This window comes from Alosa sapidissima, chromosome 20 (assembly GCF_018492685.1).
Source record: "Alosa sapidissima isolate fAloSap1 chromosome 20, fAloSap1.pri, whole genome shotgun sequence".
In the NCBI taxonomy this organism is placed as follows: Eukaryota; Metazoa; Chordata; class Actinopteri; order Clupeiformes; family Clupeidae; genus Alosa; species Alosa sapidissima.
In genome coordinates this window covers 30,979,628-30,995,118 of record NC_055976.1, presented here as the reverse complement: position 1 = coordinate 30,995,118, position 15,491 = coordinate 30,979,628, and the positions used below count along the sequence as shown (strand labels likewise).

Sequence of the window (15,491 nt, the reverse complement as noted above, 5' to 3'; positions counted from 1 at the left end):
CCGCTGCCTAGCTGGGGTTGAGAAAAGCTGACCAGTGGCTGCCCTGTTTGATGGAGGAGATGAACCCATCAGGAGGCTGCCGCCAACCTCCCTGCAAGTATCCAGATGGGATTCAAACTCCCTAACAGTGTCCCAGCTGCCCTTACACCTAGAGCAGTGGGCCGCAAACCCCCTTCCAGGGTGTTTACGCTTAGCATGCCACCGTGCCGCTCCCAACGACCCCAGCCCCTCAAGTCTGGCTACGGAAAGGCAGTTTCACCACCACCTCCTCGGGCTGCTGGCCTAGCCCTTCGACTCGCATCGAGGTGATTGGTTTGGTGGGGGTGGCAGCCGCCGACCCCCTGGCACTCCCCCGCGGGGTGCTGGTCGTCCCCTGCCCCAGTCGTGGGAGGGGCGACGAAGGTTGGGGTCCTGGCTCGACCGGCACCACTGCAGACCCCGACACTGGACCTAGGTACCTTTTTATCCAGGGCGCCGTACCATCCTGTATGAAATTTCGAGGAAGACTATTCATGGTTGTTTGTGGCCTTGTACTCCACGGGTCGGCCAGGACCGCAGAGGGGCTGGTGCCGTCCGTGTCCGCCCTTACACGGATGGTCCTGTTTTACAGTGTCGGCACTCACACCAACGCAGGTGTTACCCCCCATACGGGAGGCATTGCGTGATTCCAGGGCTACCGCCGCTATTGGAGCTGGAATTACCGCGGCTGCTGGCACCAGACTTGCCCTCCAATGGGTCCTTGGTAAATGTACGCATCCGCAGCCCCCCGTGAAGGTTGCAAGCTGCAGTGTGATTGATACTATAAGCCAGTGGTTCTTAAACTTTTTATCTGGCGACCCCTCAAAAAACATGCGCCAAGTCTCGTGACCCCCTTCTCTCTAACCGGCGTAATTTGGTTTCGAAATGTTGTGAGATGGGGATTGGAAGCAGAGGCAAAAAATGTCTCCTCATAGGTATAGGCTATGTCAACATCAAAGCCATTATGTCAATGGCAGCCTTTCACTAAAAACCTTCACAAAAATGTATTTTTGAAAAATATTTTTGGCGAACCCCAGTTTGAGAACCACTGCTATAAGCCATTGGTTCCCAAAGGAGATTTTATTTGGGTCACCAGCATAGCCTAGTGACAATTTATGTTGTGTAATAGGTCTAGCTTATACCTTATATAGCTTAGGAAAGCTAACAGCTTCCTATTAGGATCTAGTTTGTTAACGTTCACGGGTTTGTCCCTGCCTTTGTCACTCCCTCTGTGCAAACTAAACATTTTCCTGGTATTAGACTGTTGTAGGCCTATAGTAGCAAATATTGTAGTAAATAGCCTGGTGATAACACAGCTTTTAAACATTTATTTCACTCTCGCTGGAGAACGGGCTGTTGCACAAACAAATGAATTAGGGTGATGATCTGCATCTCTCACCAAAAGCTAAAACCTTTGCACAATAATTTCTGAAAGGTTCTCTCCATTGTTAACGTGCAACATTTCTGATATTTCCGGGATTTAGGCCTACTGGTAATTCACTTTTTGATTGTTTGATTGTAGTGTTAACTGTTGCAGGAGACGTAGTGTAAGCCTATCAGCCATCAGGGGGTAATAATAGACAGTATCATGTCATGAGTGAAGGGCTAACGTCAATGTTAATTGATAGGGCCTAGCCTAGTATAACTTTTACGTTTGTTAGCCATCTTACCTATGCTTAGCCTATAAAATAATAATTCGGTTTTAACAAACACAACAACTAATTTCACCATGAGATGGATTATGCTTTGCAACAAAACGGTCAAAACCTCAAAAGTTCTGATTATTTATTTCCATCATTTTGGTTAATGTTGCTGTTTAGACAACGCAATTTTCATGTAACAAGGTAGGTAGGCTAGTTTCAAAGACGAACACTTGGCATTTGCAACAAATCCGTGACAGCAGTTTAATCACAACAATCATTCAGTCATAACTAAAAGAGTGCAAAGCATAGTAGCCTATTCGAGGCAGTAACCAAAGAACTACTGTAATTGTTCCTCCCTAATTAAAATGACAGCAGGCATTTAGCTGTAGGCCTAAGGGCATGTTTATGAAATTTGCTATCAATGGATGTTTTGTTTTGTATAAGAGCTAAATTGTAGCCTGAAGTCTTTTAATGACAATTTCAATTGCAATTTCAGGGGAACTTCTAAAATACTTTGGAGCATCCTCTGCCACTGCTCAAGATGAGCCACCCACAGCCCCTGTTTCACAGGATGAGGAGGAGCCATCAACCTCATCAGCTGCACAGGCCTCTTCTGAGGTGGTCCCTGTCCTTGAGGATGAGCACCAATCCATGTCTCCACAAACATCTCCCTCTACGTCTGCTTCTCCTCAGCATGAGCCTTCAGGTGGGTTTTTACATCTCTCTCTCTCTCTCTCTCTCATTCCTTGTGTGTGTGTGTGTGGAGGGGGTATGCCTAGGCTACAAGAACAAGTAATTTAATGTAGTCATAAGATTTTTGATAATTTCTTAGTAGGGCTATGAGTTATGTTCTTCTGCTATGTGCTTTGAGTAATGTGACAATATGCTGTCTGATAGAAATGCCTGGAGCTGAATGCCCCACTGCTGAGGAGCCTCTGTCAACTGACCCTGCTAAATGGCCTACACTTCTGACGGACAGGATTCGGACTGAACTGGTTCGCAGAGGACCCTGTAAGTTGCCTCCTGATTTTGTTTTCCAAAGGAGTGAAAGTGATGGGAGAAGTTGCCACCACCACTATTTTAAAAAGACATTAGTTAGTGGTGAAAAGATGGCAAGAAGTTGGCTGATATTTTCCATGGAGAACAATAGCCTCTTTTGCTTCTGCTGCAAATTGTTTTCCAAGAGGAACATTCATTTAATAAGTTCAGGATTGTCCGATTGGAAACATGCAAGTTCTTATCTCACATCACATGAAAACAGTCCAGAACCTTGATCTCTGCCCTCCTAGTCTGCAAAATGAGAAACATGAGTTACCTTTAGTACATAAAATACGTATTACTTAAGAAGATGTAATTTAACATCTGAAGTTGAACGTGAACCTATGTGAGCACTTGCATGGATCTTAATTTACTAATCACCTGATTAGTAAATTAAGATCCATGCAAGTGCTCACATTCAGGCTGAGTCTCAAGATTCAGTACATCAGTTCTTGAACAAAAAAAACTGTATTCTCTGGGAGCTTTCAAGAGTTTTCTGTTTTTTTATGAGACCATCACTGGTGATGTGCCTCTGCACATCCGCACTCCCCTGATGGACGCACTCCAGCTTGCGCCTGCAGATGTGGTGCTGGGTTTTATAAAAGGCCACTCCGTAATCCTGCAGATGTGGTGCTGGGTTTTATAAAAGGCCACTCCGAAATCCTGCAGATGTGGTGCTGGGTTTTATAAAAGGCCACTCCGTAATCCTGCAGATGTGGTGCTGGGTTTTATAAAAGGCCACTCCGTAATCCAGGCACTACTGAATTTTCTACTGTACTCTGCAGCTCCTGTTCTGGCCCTTTTCTTGCTTGAATTTCAACTGGATTGGGATACATGCAGAGACCACATTTCCCTCCAGAATCAAAAGAGTATATAAACTTATACTATATATAAAGGCAATTTCAGCGGAAATTAATAAAAGCACCAGGCTGCATGAGAACAGTATGCTGGAGTTAATGCTAACGCAACAGATACTGAGGGAATGTCATGATGAGTTCAACAACTGGCCTGGGTACATCCAGAGCCTGCAGGTGGACCCTTGTTCTGTCCACCTCTATACAGAGCCTGCTGATGGACCCCTTGTTCTGTCCACCTCCATACAGAGCCTGCAGGTGGACCCTTGTTCTGTCCACCTCTATACAGAGGAAGGTATCCAAACATTGGTGGCACAAACTGGTGGTTTGTTTTTCTGTTTCTTTTTATCTCTTTTTCCCCTTTTGTTTATGAGGATATTCTAACATTCAGTGATGTACAAATGTATATAGTTACACACACTTTTTTATATACTGTATAGTGTATAGCTTTGTTAGTCAGTATCTGCCTGTAGTCCCTCCCTGTTCACTTGTGGATGTTCAGTGTTTGTCTTTGTCTCATGTATTTGTGAAAAACCAATAAAAAGTGAATTACAAATATTGGTGGCACACCTTTGGAAAAAAAGAAGGTATCTCTCTATTTGGATGCCACAGGAGGTCTTGTGGCTGCCATTCCTGGTCAAAAGAAGAGGATGCTGTACAGTACTGCAGCTTAACCCCCATTACCAGCGGCTGAAATGATAAGCAACGACCACGACATTCCCACTATATCTTTCTGGCTGGGAAAATTCACTGTGTCAAAATGAACAAGAATAAGAATACACAAAGTTGAGGTTGACTACAGTTGGGCTCTCATCCAAAGCATGCTGTCAGCCTTCAACAAAGAAAATATCAACGTGTATCTCAACAGAGCTTTCCAGGTGGTGAAGTCTCTACCGATTTCACTATTGTGCACATTTGTTGTGCACATGCCATGAAAGCATTTGGCCAGGCCCTGACTCGCAAATGTGAGGACAAAGGCCTGGTCCAGTTTGGAATGTTTTGCTTTGGCCTCGTGTTGAACAGAACCATTTTTGAGGATGCCAAGACTATTTTCCATCACATGTGCATAGTGTTTGATTCCAAATCCCAAAGTGCTCTTGTAGACGAGAGCTTGGAAGAATTGAGGAAGCTCATAAAAACCATGCCTGCCGACCTTGACCCTGAGCGCTTTGCTGGAGATGGAGAGGACATCCCATAATGGAAAAGGGCCAGGGCATCCACAAGGGGTATCCGCTTACAGCTGCGTTTCGGGATGTGCAGGCCCATACCACAGGCTCCAAAGAAATCACATCCTCAGCACATTTAAACCCATATTTTTGCCCTCAGGTCATTCATACTCTTTTTAAGAGTTATTTGGGCATTTCCCCCCTGTGGAGTGGGGTTCTACTTGGTGACCTATCGAGGCACACCGAAACTTCACGAAAAACAACCTGCAGAAATGAGCAGTCAAGAGACTCAAACTGCCATGTAGAGGCTTGGTTCGGTATGGTCAAACAAAGCATATTGCAGCACAAGAGAAAACTTTGTCCAGCTCAGTTTATCCGACAAATGCACTCCTTCCTAAGGGAACGTTACAGGGAGCACGTCATGAAACTCCTTGGAGCTCCGACCCATTCAGCCAATCAAAACATCACTGGCAACTTCCAAAGAGGAATGGGCCAAACAACAAAAAAGCTGCAACAAATCAAGGTACTTCAATGCCCCCCCCACTATTCCAGTCCCCAGAAAGACTTCAGAAACAGTAGGTCAAGCCAAGCCTGTCACTAAAGCAAAGGTAATCGCATTTCCTGTTCATGCAAACTGTATCATTATTTCATTTTTCAAAATGCATAACAAAAAAAGGCCTGTCTACCACATTATTCAGAAATACAGTAGCATGTTATTTTTATTAACCTGTATCTTGGCAGAATGACATCTCATCCATGTGCATACAATATGTGTGAAATGTTAATGTATCGAAAGTCATGCTGTACAGAGGGTCCCCGTTAAAAATTGACACTTCATTCACGATAATGGTGATTCACGCAGCTGGGTGACATGTAAGTACAACTGCAGCCGCTTGGGGGCAGCATAGTCCGCTGTGGCGTTCAACGGTCGAACTGGACGGCGCATTCGACAGCAAGGGCTGTGATTGGCCGAGTTTTCAGTGCGTTTCTCTGTTTTTAGCAGCCCCTGCAACATGCTAATCCACTGTAGCCTAAGCTTTGTACATAATGTTAAACATAGTTTTGGATTCAGTGGCAAGATTTCTTGATTGTATAGTGCCTGTCTCTCAGTAATGTTTTAAAATGAGAGCTTCGTCAGCTGGCAGTAGGCTACTTTGTCGGTAGTCATGAGAAGTTCGCTTGCTAACAGAACATAAAAATGCTGCCCAGAAACCTTGTGAATAGTTCTGACACTAACGAGGTTGAAATATAGCCTTTGCCTACAGCATCTCCTTAACAGTAAAGTTAACAAAATGTCAGCATTCATATGACAAAGGAAAACGAATCCGGTCACTCAAGACTGTGCCGCAGCCGTGGGGCAGAAGACGCTTGGTGGCCGTCCACAACGTTATAAACTTAACCTAAATAGTCGGCTGCTGTAAGCTACAATCAGATTTTATTGTATACCCCTGTTGTCTCAATGATGATAACATCTCATTTCCGACTATATTTCAAAGTGTGCCGTTCATTTGCATTATTAACATAACATCGTATTTTGTCATTTTTGGCGAAGACATGCATTCCGTTAGGGATATTGAACATATTTAACATTCTCTAACCATCGTGATTTCGAATTGGTGCAGTTGTCAGCACAAAAACTCATTTTATTCTTTTGCATTGCTCTATGCTGTTCTATGGTGCTTTCTGCCTCTTGGTTGCGCACGCATGTTTTCGTGGCGTTTCATAGAAATCCATATATAATGAGCGCATAAAACGATGGTGGTATTTGTTACATTAGCTTCAAAAGGCACCGCTTCAGAAAGCTGCACTGCTTGTGAAAGAAGGGGGTGGGGGAGGGGAGCTTGCAGCCAAGTGTCGGAAAAATGCATATCCTACAACACAGAACCCGCTTCTCGCATTAGTCACTGACAGTAGACACGCTTCCAGCCTAATGACTTTCACACATTTTGAATGATTTACAGCAGGGGTCTCAAACACCCGGCCCGCGGGCCAAATCCGGCCCGCGTCCTGCCCAATTCCGGCCCGCGACGTATGACAAAATAATAATGTAATCCGGCCCTTGAGGCTATTAATTGCGACAAACAACGATACTGCTTAAAATAGACGATAGATCCAAGTACGGTGACAAATCTCATTTGTAGGCCTACTCTACTCTTCAAACCCAAAATCGCTGCGCAAAGTTTTCAGGAAATACTTGTATTACACGCGAGAAACACAAAGACGTGCATATGTAATGACGCGGAAGCGATGCAGGCCATAGTGTTGCAGAAATTGAAGCAGAAATTAAGCAGAAATAGGCCTACACCAAATGTTGAAAAACGTTCACGTGTGATGAAGTCTTAGGTAAGATATGTTATTCACCTATTCTAATTCTGAAGAAGAATATCCTTTTGGAGATTATGATCGATCGTCTATGACAGTGATAGTCACGGTGCGTCTCTGAATGGAGGTGCGTGTATACAACGGTGTCCACTAAGCATACCATGCTTGTTTCGACCCTCTGCCCAACATAGCTTGGAGGTTGCAGTGGTAATCGTGATAATAGTGTCCGTAATGGATGTGGTACAGACAGCAGGGCTAGTAGAAATAGGGCTCTAAAGAACTACAAAGTCACCCGCAATATGATGCGAACTTCTGGGTACTGCAGAAAATATTTCTTAACTTCAAAAACTCAGTGTCTAAAACTCGGTGTCATTCAGACTCAACCCTTTTGACGTTTGGTGATTAATTGACAGCTGTTTTGGGACACGTTAAACTTTCTTTATAATGAGCGCATAAAACGACTTGTTGTTGGGGACATTAAGCTACGTTAAGCTTTTTCACGTTAAGGATTGTATGTCCTTAATTTATTTATATATTTAGGCTACTTGCGCAAACCCTGGATACTTTTATTGCCACACAACAATATTGGTGGTATTTGTTACATTAGCTTCAAAAGGCACCGCTTCAGAAAGCTGCACCGCTTGTGAAAGAAGGGGGTGGGGGAGGGGAGCTTGCAGCCAAGTGTCGGAAAAATGCATAGCCTACAACACAGAACCCGCTTCTCGCATTAGTCACTGACAGTAGACACGCTTCCAGCCTAATGACTTTCACACATTTTGAATGTCTTTCTATAGGCTAAGCATATAATGGAGATAGAGTAGAAAACTGGATTTAACTAAACAAATGTAACTAAGTAAACTGATTGTTTACTCTACAGTAGGCTATGTTCCCCCTCTCAGGCTGTACAGTAGGCCTATTGAAAGTAGGCTAATGAGCTCAATAGACACGTTAGCGCTTCCATTAGGAAACTTTCGTTGCAGACTTTCACAACTGATTGTTTAGCCTACAGTAGCCTACTGTAGGCCTACTCTACAGTAGCCTAGGCTATAGGTTATGTTCCCCCTCTCAGGCTGTACAGTAGGCCTATTGAAAGTAGACTAATGAGCTTAGACACATTAGCGCTTCCAGCCTAATGACTTTCACACATGAATGATTTACAGTAGACACATTAGCGCTCCACGCAGTGGCGTAACTAGGCCTAGTAGGTGCAGCAAGTGCAGTCGCACCAGGGCCTATGACCTCCGTCACTACCCCCGCAATGCAATTGCTGGAAAATTCTATACCGGTCCTTTCTGACTACCTGCGTGCCTTTGACCAGGCCAAGGCTACAGCGCAGACACTCGCAAATAAATGGGGGTTCAGAGTACATTTGAAAATGTGAAGAGTGAAGCGTCACTTTGACGAACTATCGGAAGATAAACGCTTAACCGATGCAGAGAGATACTTAAAAGTGCAGGTATTTAATGCAACTCTGGACATCATAATCAGTCAGCTCTCCCAAAGATGTGCAAGCATGCGGGAAACTTGTTATGTGGTTGAGTCTTTACGTCCTATGATCCTTCAACTCGCCGGTGATGATGAACTGCTTGAAAAGGCAGTACGTTTGTCAGACCATTATAGCATGGACATTGCACCGACATTCCCAACACAACTCCTCTCATTTAGGTCTTGCTTTAAAGCAGAGATTTCACAGAAGTCATCTATTTTTCAACTTGCCAAAAGGCTGGTGGTAGATTATGACAGTGTAACATCCACATTCGGGGAAGTGTGTACTGCTCTCATGTTGTTTCTGCATTGCCTATGACTGTGGCAACAGCTGAGCGATCTTTTTCCAAATGTTCAACAATTGCTGGTGTACAGGCTATAATCAATTAGCTAAATCATTTGTCCAGCTGTTTAAACATTTTTTCGTGTTACATTCAAACGCAAAAGGTGCTTTGATATATTTTGTTTAAACGTTGGCAAGCAGGCATGCTGCGGTTGCAATGAATGAGGATAATTGGTTTTATCTGCGGTGTTATTTTTTGCATTTTGAATATGACTCGCTCCAGCACGTCTACTTTTTTGCACGGTGCTTTCTTAAAGGAGCTGCACCATCTTACAACAATTGCATCTACATTTTCATATTAGAATGTTTTGTCAAGTGTAAGCTTAAACTACCGTGATCAAATTAAGTTTCCGTGCCCCCGCTGAAAGTCTCTTATGCTCTTATCGTTACACTATCAAATCTATAAGTAACCGTGACAAATAGGGTATAAGATATATAAACTCACGCTATTGTATTATCATATATGTTTGGTAATGGCTCAGCTTTCTCTGATTGTTCTACTGACTTGGAAACTGCATCATGGAAGCAGTAAGTCAAGTCGCATCAAAAATAGTAGTGGCAGAACTCCAAAGTGACACCTTGTGGTTGTTTGTGTCAACTGCCGTTTGTGCCATTTCTGCTGAGAAAATGGGGATCGTGATTCCTGAAGGAACCCGTCCAAACTTAACGGGGACCCACTGTAAGTTTAAATATTCTGTGCCCTATCATGACATTCTAAAGTGCATCGTCACTCGTCAAAAGCTTATTTAAATTTAGCAGGATGTCCAGTCCACATTGGGAGGTTTCGTTATCAAACGTCGAGCGCATGGTGCAACAAGGTGTTCCTAGGTTTTTTAATCAGTCATATATGGGTGTGTTTGGGGAGTAACATCATTTTAACCAATGAGAATGACATCTGTCATTCATTCATCTTAATGGCGCAAATATGTCAAATAAATGCATTGGTATTTTGGGCATTCAGCGGCGCATTTGAAAGAGGCTGCTTGCGAGACCGTATGGAATAGTCATTCCACTAAACCATGCTTTACTAAAACCTAGCATAGCCTTCACGTATTTGCACTCGTTTATTATTTGAACTCACTGGCAAAGTGAAATTAACTTCACCAAGGTGTCAGTCAACGACAAGACAGTTATATGCAGTTACTTTCACTATTGACTGACAATGGGTTACCATCGAAAACATATGCTGAAAAAAGCAACACTTACCCAAATATGTTATTGCAGCCATGGTATTAACATCTAGCTTTATTTTTGTTCTTGTACCTCTCTCTTTTTAGTGAAAAACACCAAAGGGATCATCTTAAGATATGTTGCTGCTTGAGAGGCCTTTAAAAAAAGAGGCAGTCAATGAAAGGTGCTTTTGCGGCAATCGGAGTTGACCGAAATACAATTTCACGTACCGCCATCATTGCGGAAGTACACTTGGCAGCACCTGAAGTGTTCGAAACCTTGAAATGGAATGAGAGAACGGAGACACTTTCTGCATTTATTGAAAGATGTCAAGCAACCCTAACTCCAGATATTTTACAGAAAATTAATAAAATGAAAGTGGATGGGGAGTTGCTTCCCATGGTACAACATTAGGTCTCAGGGTTTAGGTGTAGGCTCTAAATCCTTTGTTTGAGGGCTTACCAGATTAATGTTTACCTCACTGTAGTTTTATGGTGTAAAGACCTAGTTCAATGAGTAGGTCGCTTGGTGGCTACTGTTAGGCTGTTGGCCTACATTTTCACTTTTCTCACACACACATCACATCTGCAAGACTGGCATGTGATAGATAAATATATTTAGATAGATTTCAGTGGCATTGTGAGTTTTATTCCAATAATAACCACCACCACATAATATAGGACCATGCCGTGCCACTTTTTTGGCCTGTCTCATTGTGTTTATGTAATGTGCTCAGAGCATTGATAATCAGTCTGACTATGTGTGTTGGTTTAAATGAAAATAAAGTGAACTAAATGTATTCCTTTTGTCTTTACTGTCCAGGCTCTCATTTCATTGTGCCTCATATTTGTTTTATAATAATCTTATATCTATTTATAACAACACCTAATTTGCTCTACTTTACCTAAAGCTGACAAATAACACCTATGACATTAACATAGTAATTTATAATATTCTGGCGTCATTCCCCACACCACCCAGAAGGATGGCACAAGCTGTGGGATTTTTGTCATGGAGGTCAGACTAGGGAGATGGAGGGATAGTCAGTTTTAAATAGTTAAAAATCAATCACTGATCGACCATAAATGCCATCAACGAAGAGTCAGGATGAAAAGAAAGGAAAACAAGATAGGGGAAAAATGAGGGTGCAAGCCACAACACAATATGCACTTCAGCTGCAAATAGGAGAAAACAGATGGACTCCAAGTGTTTCTCGCGTGTAATACAAGTATTTCCTGAAAACTTTGTGCAGCGATTTTGTGTTTGAATCAAGCTCTGGATGTCTAGCAAATAGTGTCAATGTCAATTTTATTTATATAGCGCATTTACATACAAAATAGTGGAGGAGAGTACAAATGAGATATGTCACCGTACTTGAATCTATCGTCTATTTTAATCAGTATCGTTGTTTGTCGCAATTAAAAATACCCTGTACCCCTGTAATACTACATTATTGTTTTGACATACGTCACGGGCCGGAATTGGGCCGGACGCGGGCCAGGAGTTTCAGACCCCAGCATTCTGAATCAGCTGTAATAATCTTATTACACAAGCGGGTAAGCCAGCTAATAGTGAATTACAATAGTCCAGCTTAGAGATGACCATGGTCTGAACAAGAAGTTGTGTGGAATCTTGTGTCAGATAAGGTCTGATCTTCCTAATGTTGTAAAGCATAAATCTACATTATTTTGCAATAGAAGTTACATGCTCAGAGAAGTTAAGTCGGTCATCAATTACAACGCCCAAGTTACGTGCCGATCTATTTGGGGTCAGTGAAGTTGAGTCAAGCTGGATGTTAATCTGTTGGGGAATAGCTGTTTTAGCTGGAAACACCAAAAACTCTGTTTTTGAGAGATTAGGCTGAAGGTGCCTATCTTTCATCCAGGCTGAAATATCCTTAAGGCATGCAGAAATCCGGTGGGAAACGCTAGAGTCATCAGGTGGGAAAGACAGGTAAAGTTGAGTGTCGTCTGCATAACAGTGATAGTCAAATCCATGGGAGCGAATGCTCTCACCTAAGGAAGTGGTGTAAATAGAGAAAAGCAAGGGTCCTAATACTGATCCCTGAGGCACACCTGTGGTGAGGTCATGAGACTTAGATACCTGTCCCTGCCAAGACACGTTGAAAGAACGCCCTTTAACATCAAAGGCAACATCATTGCTAGACTCCTCCTGAAGACGCGTGGATATGTACACACTTCTGCAGTACTGGTCACCTGCACACACACACTGCACTCAAGCAACAAACTGCTACAAAATCCTTTGTCGATTGTAAGTTGCAGCCCAGACCCAGCACAATTAGGACAAACGAGCTCACAGATCATTTCATTCAGTCGCACAACATGAACTATGAGCCACTGTTGAGTGGCACAGCTGTCACTGCCGCTGCCTGAACTCTCTCCTTTCCCCATTGACAACTCACGTAATGATGCACTTTGAGAGGTTATTTCATCACCTGTTTTATTGCTTACTTAGCCTTTGATTTTTCTGGCATTACTTAACTTCATCACTCTCCTATTTGAAGCTTTAAATCGTTGCGTTGTTGCAGCCATCTCGATAATTAAATATCCCGTGGAAAGGTAACTAGGAAGCGTAGCAGTATACCACGTGACATGATTGAACAAATGCAGCCAATGAGAGTTCAGTTTAAAGTTTAAGGTCCCTTGTAAGCTTTCAGGATTGGTGGTTGATACAGCGGAACTATCTATGTTTGGATTAGATGACACAGTGCTGCAGACCAAGATGTTTAAAGTGGTACCAAACATGGCATATGAGAGAGATCAGTCACGAAAAGACACGGTGCGTTATAAGAATGCAAACTTTTAGTGAATCTTCTGTAAAATTCACAGCCGCAAGTCGACAAAGTGTAATAAAATAAACACCTAAATGTGTAATTTGGACGTTTTCTTTATAGCAGTGTGAAACATTACATGTTAAGGATGTAAACTAGCTAAAAGCTCAAATTTGACCAGGTCATGAAAAATCGATGTTTTCACCTACCGTGTCTCGCCTTAAAGGGGGAGATGTGTTATGTGCAGGTTAACTGAACTGCATTTCCCAGAATGCAACAGATATATTAAGTGTACACACCAGCAGATGTATGGCGTTAAACGACTCCAAGTTCGCAGCCAAACCCACGCATAGCTGTGTCTGTGTATTATTTGAAGTGCACTACACAACATAACAGCCTCCACATGCAATGATGTGAGTGCTGCCACACTGTAAAACTAGCCCATCCATGTAGGGGCGGACACCGGTGGTACTAGCCCCTCTGCGGTAGTGGCCAACCGGGGGAGTATCAGGCTGAAACTTACTATGCCAGTTCAAACAAATAATCCGATACCGGATGGTGCGTTGCCCGGGTCAGCAAGGTACCTAGACCTAGAGTCGGGGTCTGCACTAGCGTCCGTCGAGCCAGGGCCCGAGGCTTTCATGGTGCCCCCCCCCCCCAGGCTTGGGGTTGGGCGAGAGTGTTCGGCATGGGAGCGCAGCAGCAGTGGAGGCTTCCATGCCCACAAAGCCGATCACTTATGTGCGTGCCAAACGGCATGGTCACCACTTGAGGCAATGACGGTGAACCTGCCCTTCCTGTTTAACACATTTTATTGATTTTTGCCAATAAAAAGACAATTCTGAGTGAATCCAACCTATTCTATACCGGATGGTACGTCGGCCGGGTCAACACCCTAGACCTAGACCTAGTGTCGGGGTCTGCACTAGTGTCGGTCGAGCCAGAACCCCAAACCTTTGGAAAGAAAGGTAATTTCTTCTTTAAAGGGGGGAGATGTGTTGTTATGTGCAGGTTAACTGAACTACATTTCCCAGAATGCAACAGATATACTATAGATATACAGATCAGCAGATGTATGGCGTTAAACTACTGTTGGTGAATCTGCCTTTCCGTAGCCAGATGTGTAATCTGTGCTCTGAGGGGTTCATTGGGAGCGGCACGGTGGCACGCTAGGCGCAAACACCCCAGAAGGTTTGTGGCCCACTACTCTGTGGCCCTCAGACTTCCGAGTCCTTCATGGACTGTGAACGAGCTTCAAGTACTGCGGTTGTCACTTGCTAGGATCCCGGGTAGGCTTCCTGAGACTCCCATCCTGGTCTCGTTGCTCCCCAGGAAAACGAAGCAGCACATAGTGGCAATGCGGCGTGCCCTTGTGTGACGCCGAGGTATTGTAAGTGATGGCAACAATGGCAGGGTGCCGGACCCAGCTGTCTGAGCGTCCCTGTCGCCAAGGCCCCATCACAGGCGAGGGTGCGAGACCTGGTGGATAGGTTGGGGGGGGCAGGACTGCCCACTGACTAGAGCCCTTAGGTAGTAGGAAAGCGCCCAACGCAAAGCAAGTGATAGAGGAGGGTCACCAACTAGGGCTGTGTGATATATCGAATATACTCGATATATATCCAAAATAGATTTGTGAGATATATAAAATTAGTATATCGTATGTATCGAGTATTTTATTGTCATACACTTTTCAAACGGTAGCCCAGACTTGCCCTGGTTTCGTGTTTAAAACAATCTCCGGTAGCTTTCTCCCTCTCCCTCAGGCAGTAACGTGAGTGACTGAGGGGTAAAAAAAAACACTCGCGTCACACACTCACAAACCGCGCGACCATTAGTTCTGAAAGGGAGGGAACTTCATCTTCTAGTTTCTTTCGATTTGCAGCGCGAACACCGGCATAGACAGTGCAACCTAAAGTGAACTACGAGTTTAAAATGGACGAACAGCTTGTTCCTAAGAGCTAGTTAGCTATAGGGTGGCCATACGTTCGAATTTAGGCCGGCCCGGACATATTGATTTTAAAAGCCCTGTACAGCGTCCGGCGCGGCCTCAAGCCGGACGCTCATTTGTCCTCCTTTTTGGAGTTGCGCTGGGCATCTAGAATATTTGCTCGGACGCAGCATCGTTTCACAAACTATGGACGGGAAGACTGCTAGTCAAATTATGCGCAGTACTTCTGTCACTCGTCTGATAATTTGCTGTGCAATTTATGAAGGAACCACGGACTGACAGAAAAAGAAAACAAACGTAAATCAGGAGGAAATACATGTTAAGTTGATCTGTTTGCATCTGTGTTGCTGGCCTAGCCTATAGGGAAGAAATATAGTTATAATACCTGTAATATCTGTCAGCAGCTTGCTTGCCAGCGTTTCCCAGTAGGCCTACTTCGCAGAAGTTGTGAAATATAACCGCATATTTTATGAATGTCGGCGACAGGCTAGCCTACATAAAAAAAAGTGTGTTCATAATACCTGCGTGCTTGAGATGAAACCAGCAGTTTTCAGCAGGATGATGCGAGGAGGACTTGTCTCTTAATTAATTTAAAACAAGTCAGTGGTTTTACAATGTTTCAGTCAAGCTTTGGTTGGTTTAGATACAACTGGTATGCAAAATGTAAAGTAGTGGATTAACTTTAATTTGCTGTGCTGCATATGGGACAATAG

At 43.7% G+C, this 15,491-nt stretch overlaps 1 long non-coding RNA gene across 1 annotated transcript; it reads left to right on the top strand.

Moving 5' to 3' along the window:
- The first annotated feature begins 617 nt into the window (after window positions 1-617).
- LOC121693972 lies at window positions 618-14,769 on the top strand. Its single transcript, XR_006025632.1, has 3 exons — window positions 618-748; window positions 2,704-2,705; window positions 14,757-14,769. It is a non-coding gene; the product is annotated as an uncharacterized LOC121693972 (long non-coding RNA).
- Window positions 14,770-15,491: the final 722 nt, after the last annotated feature.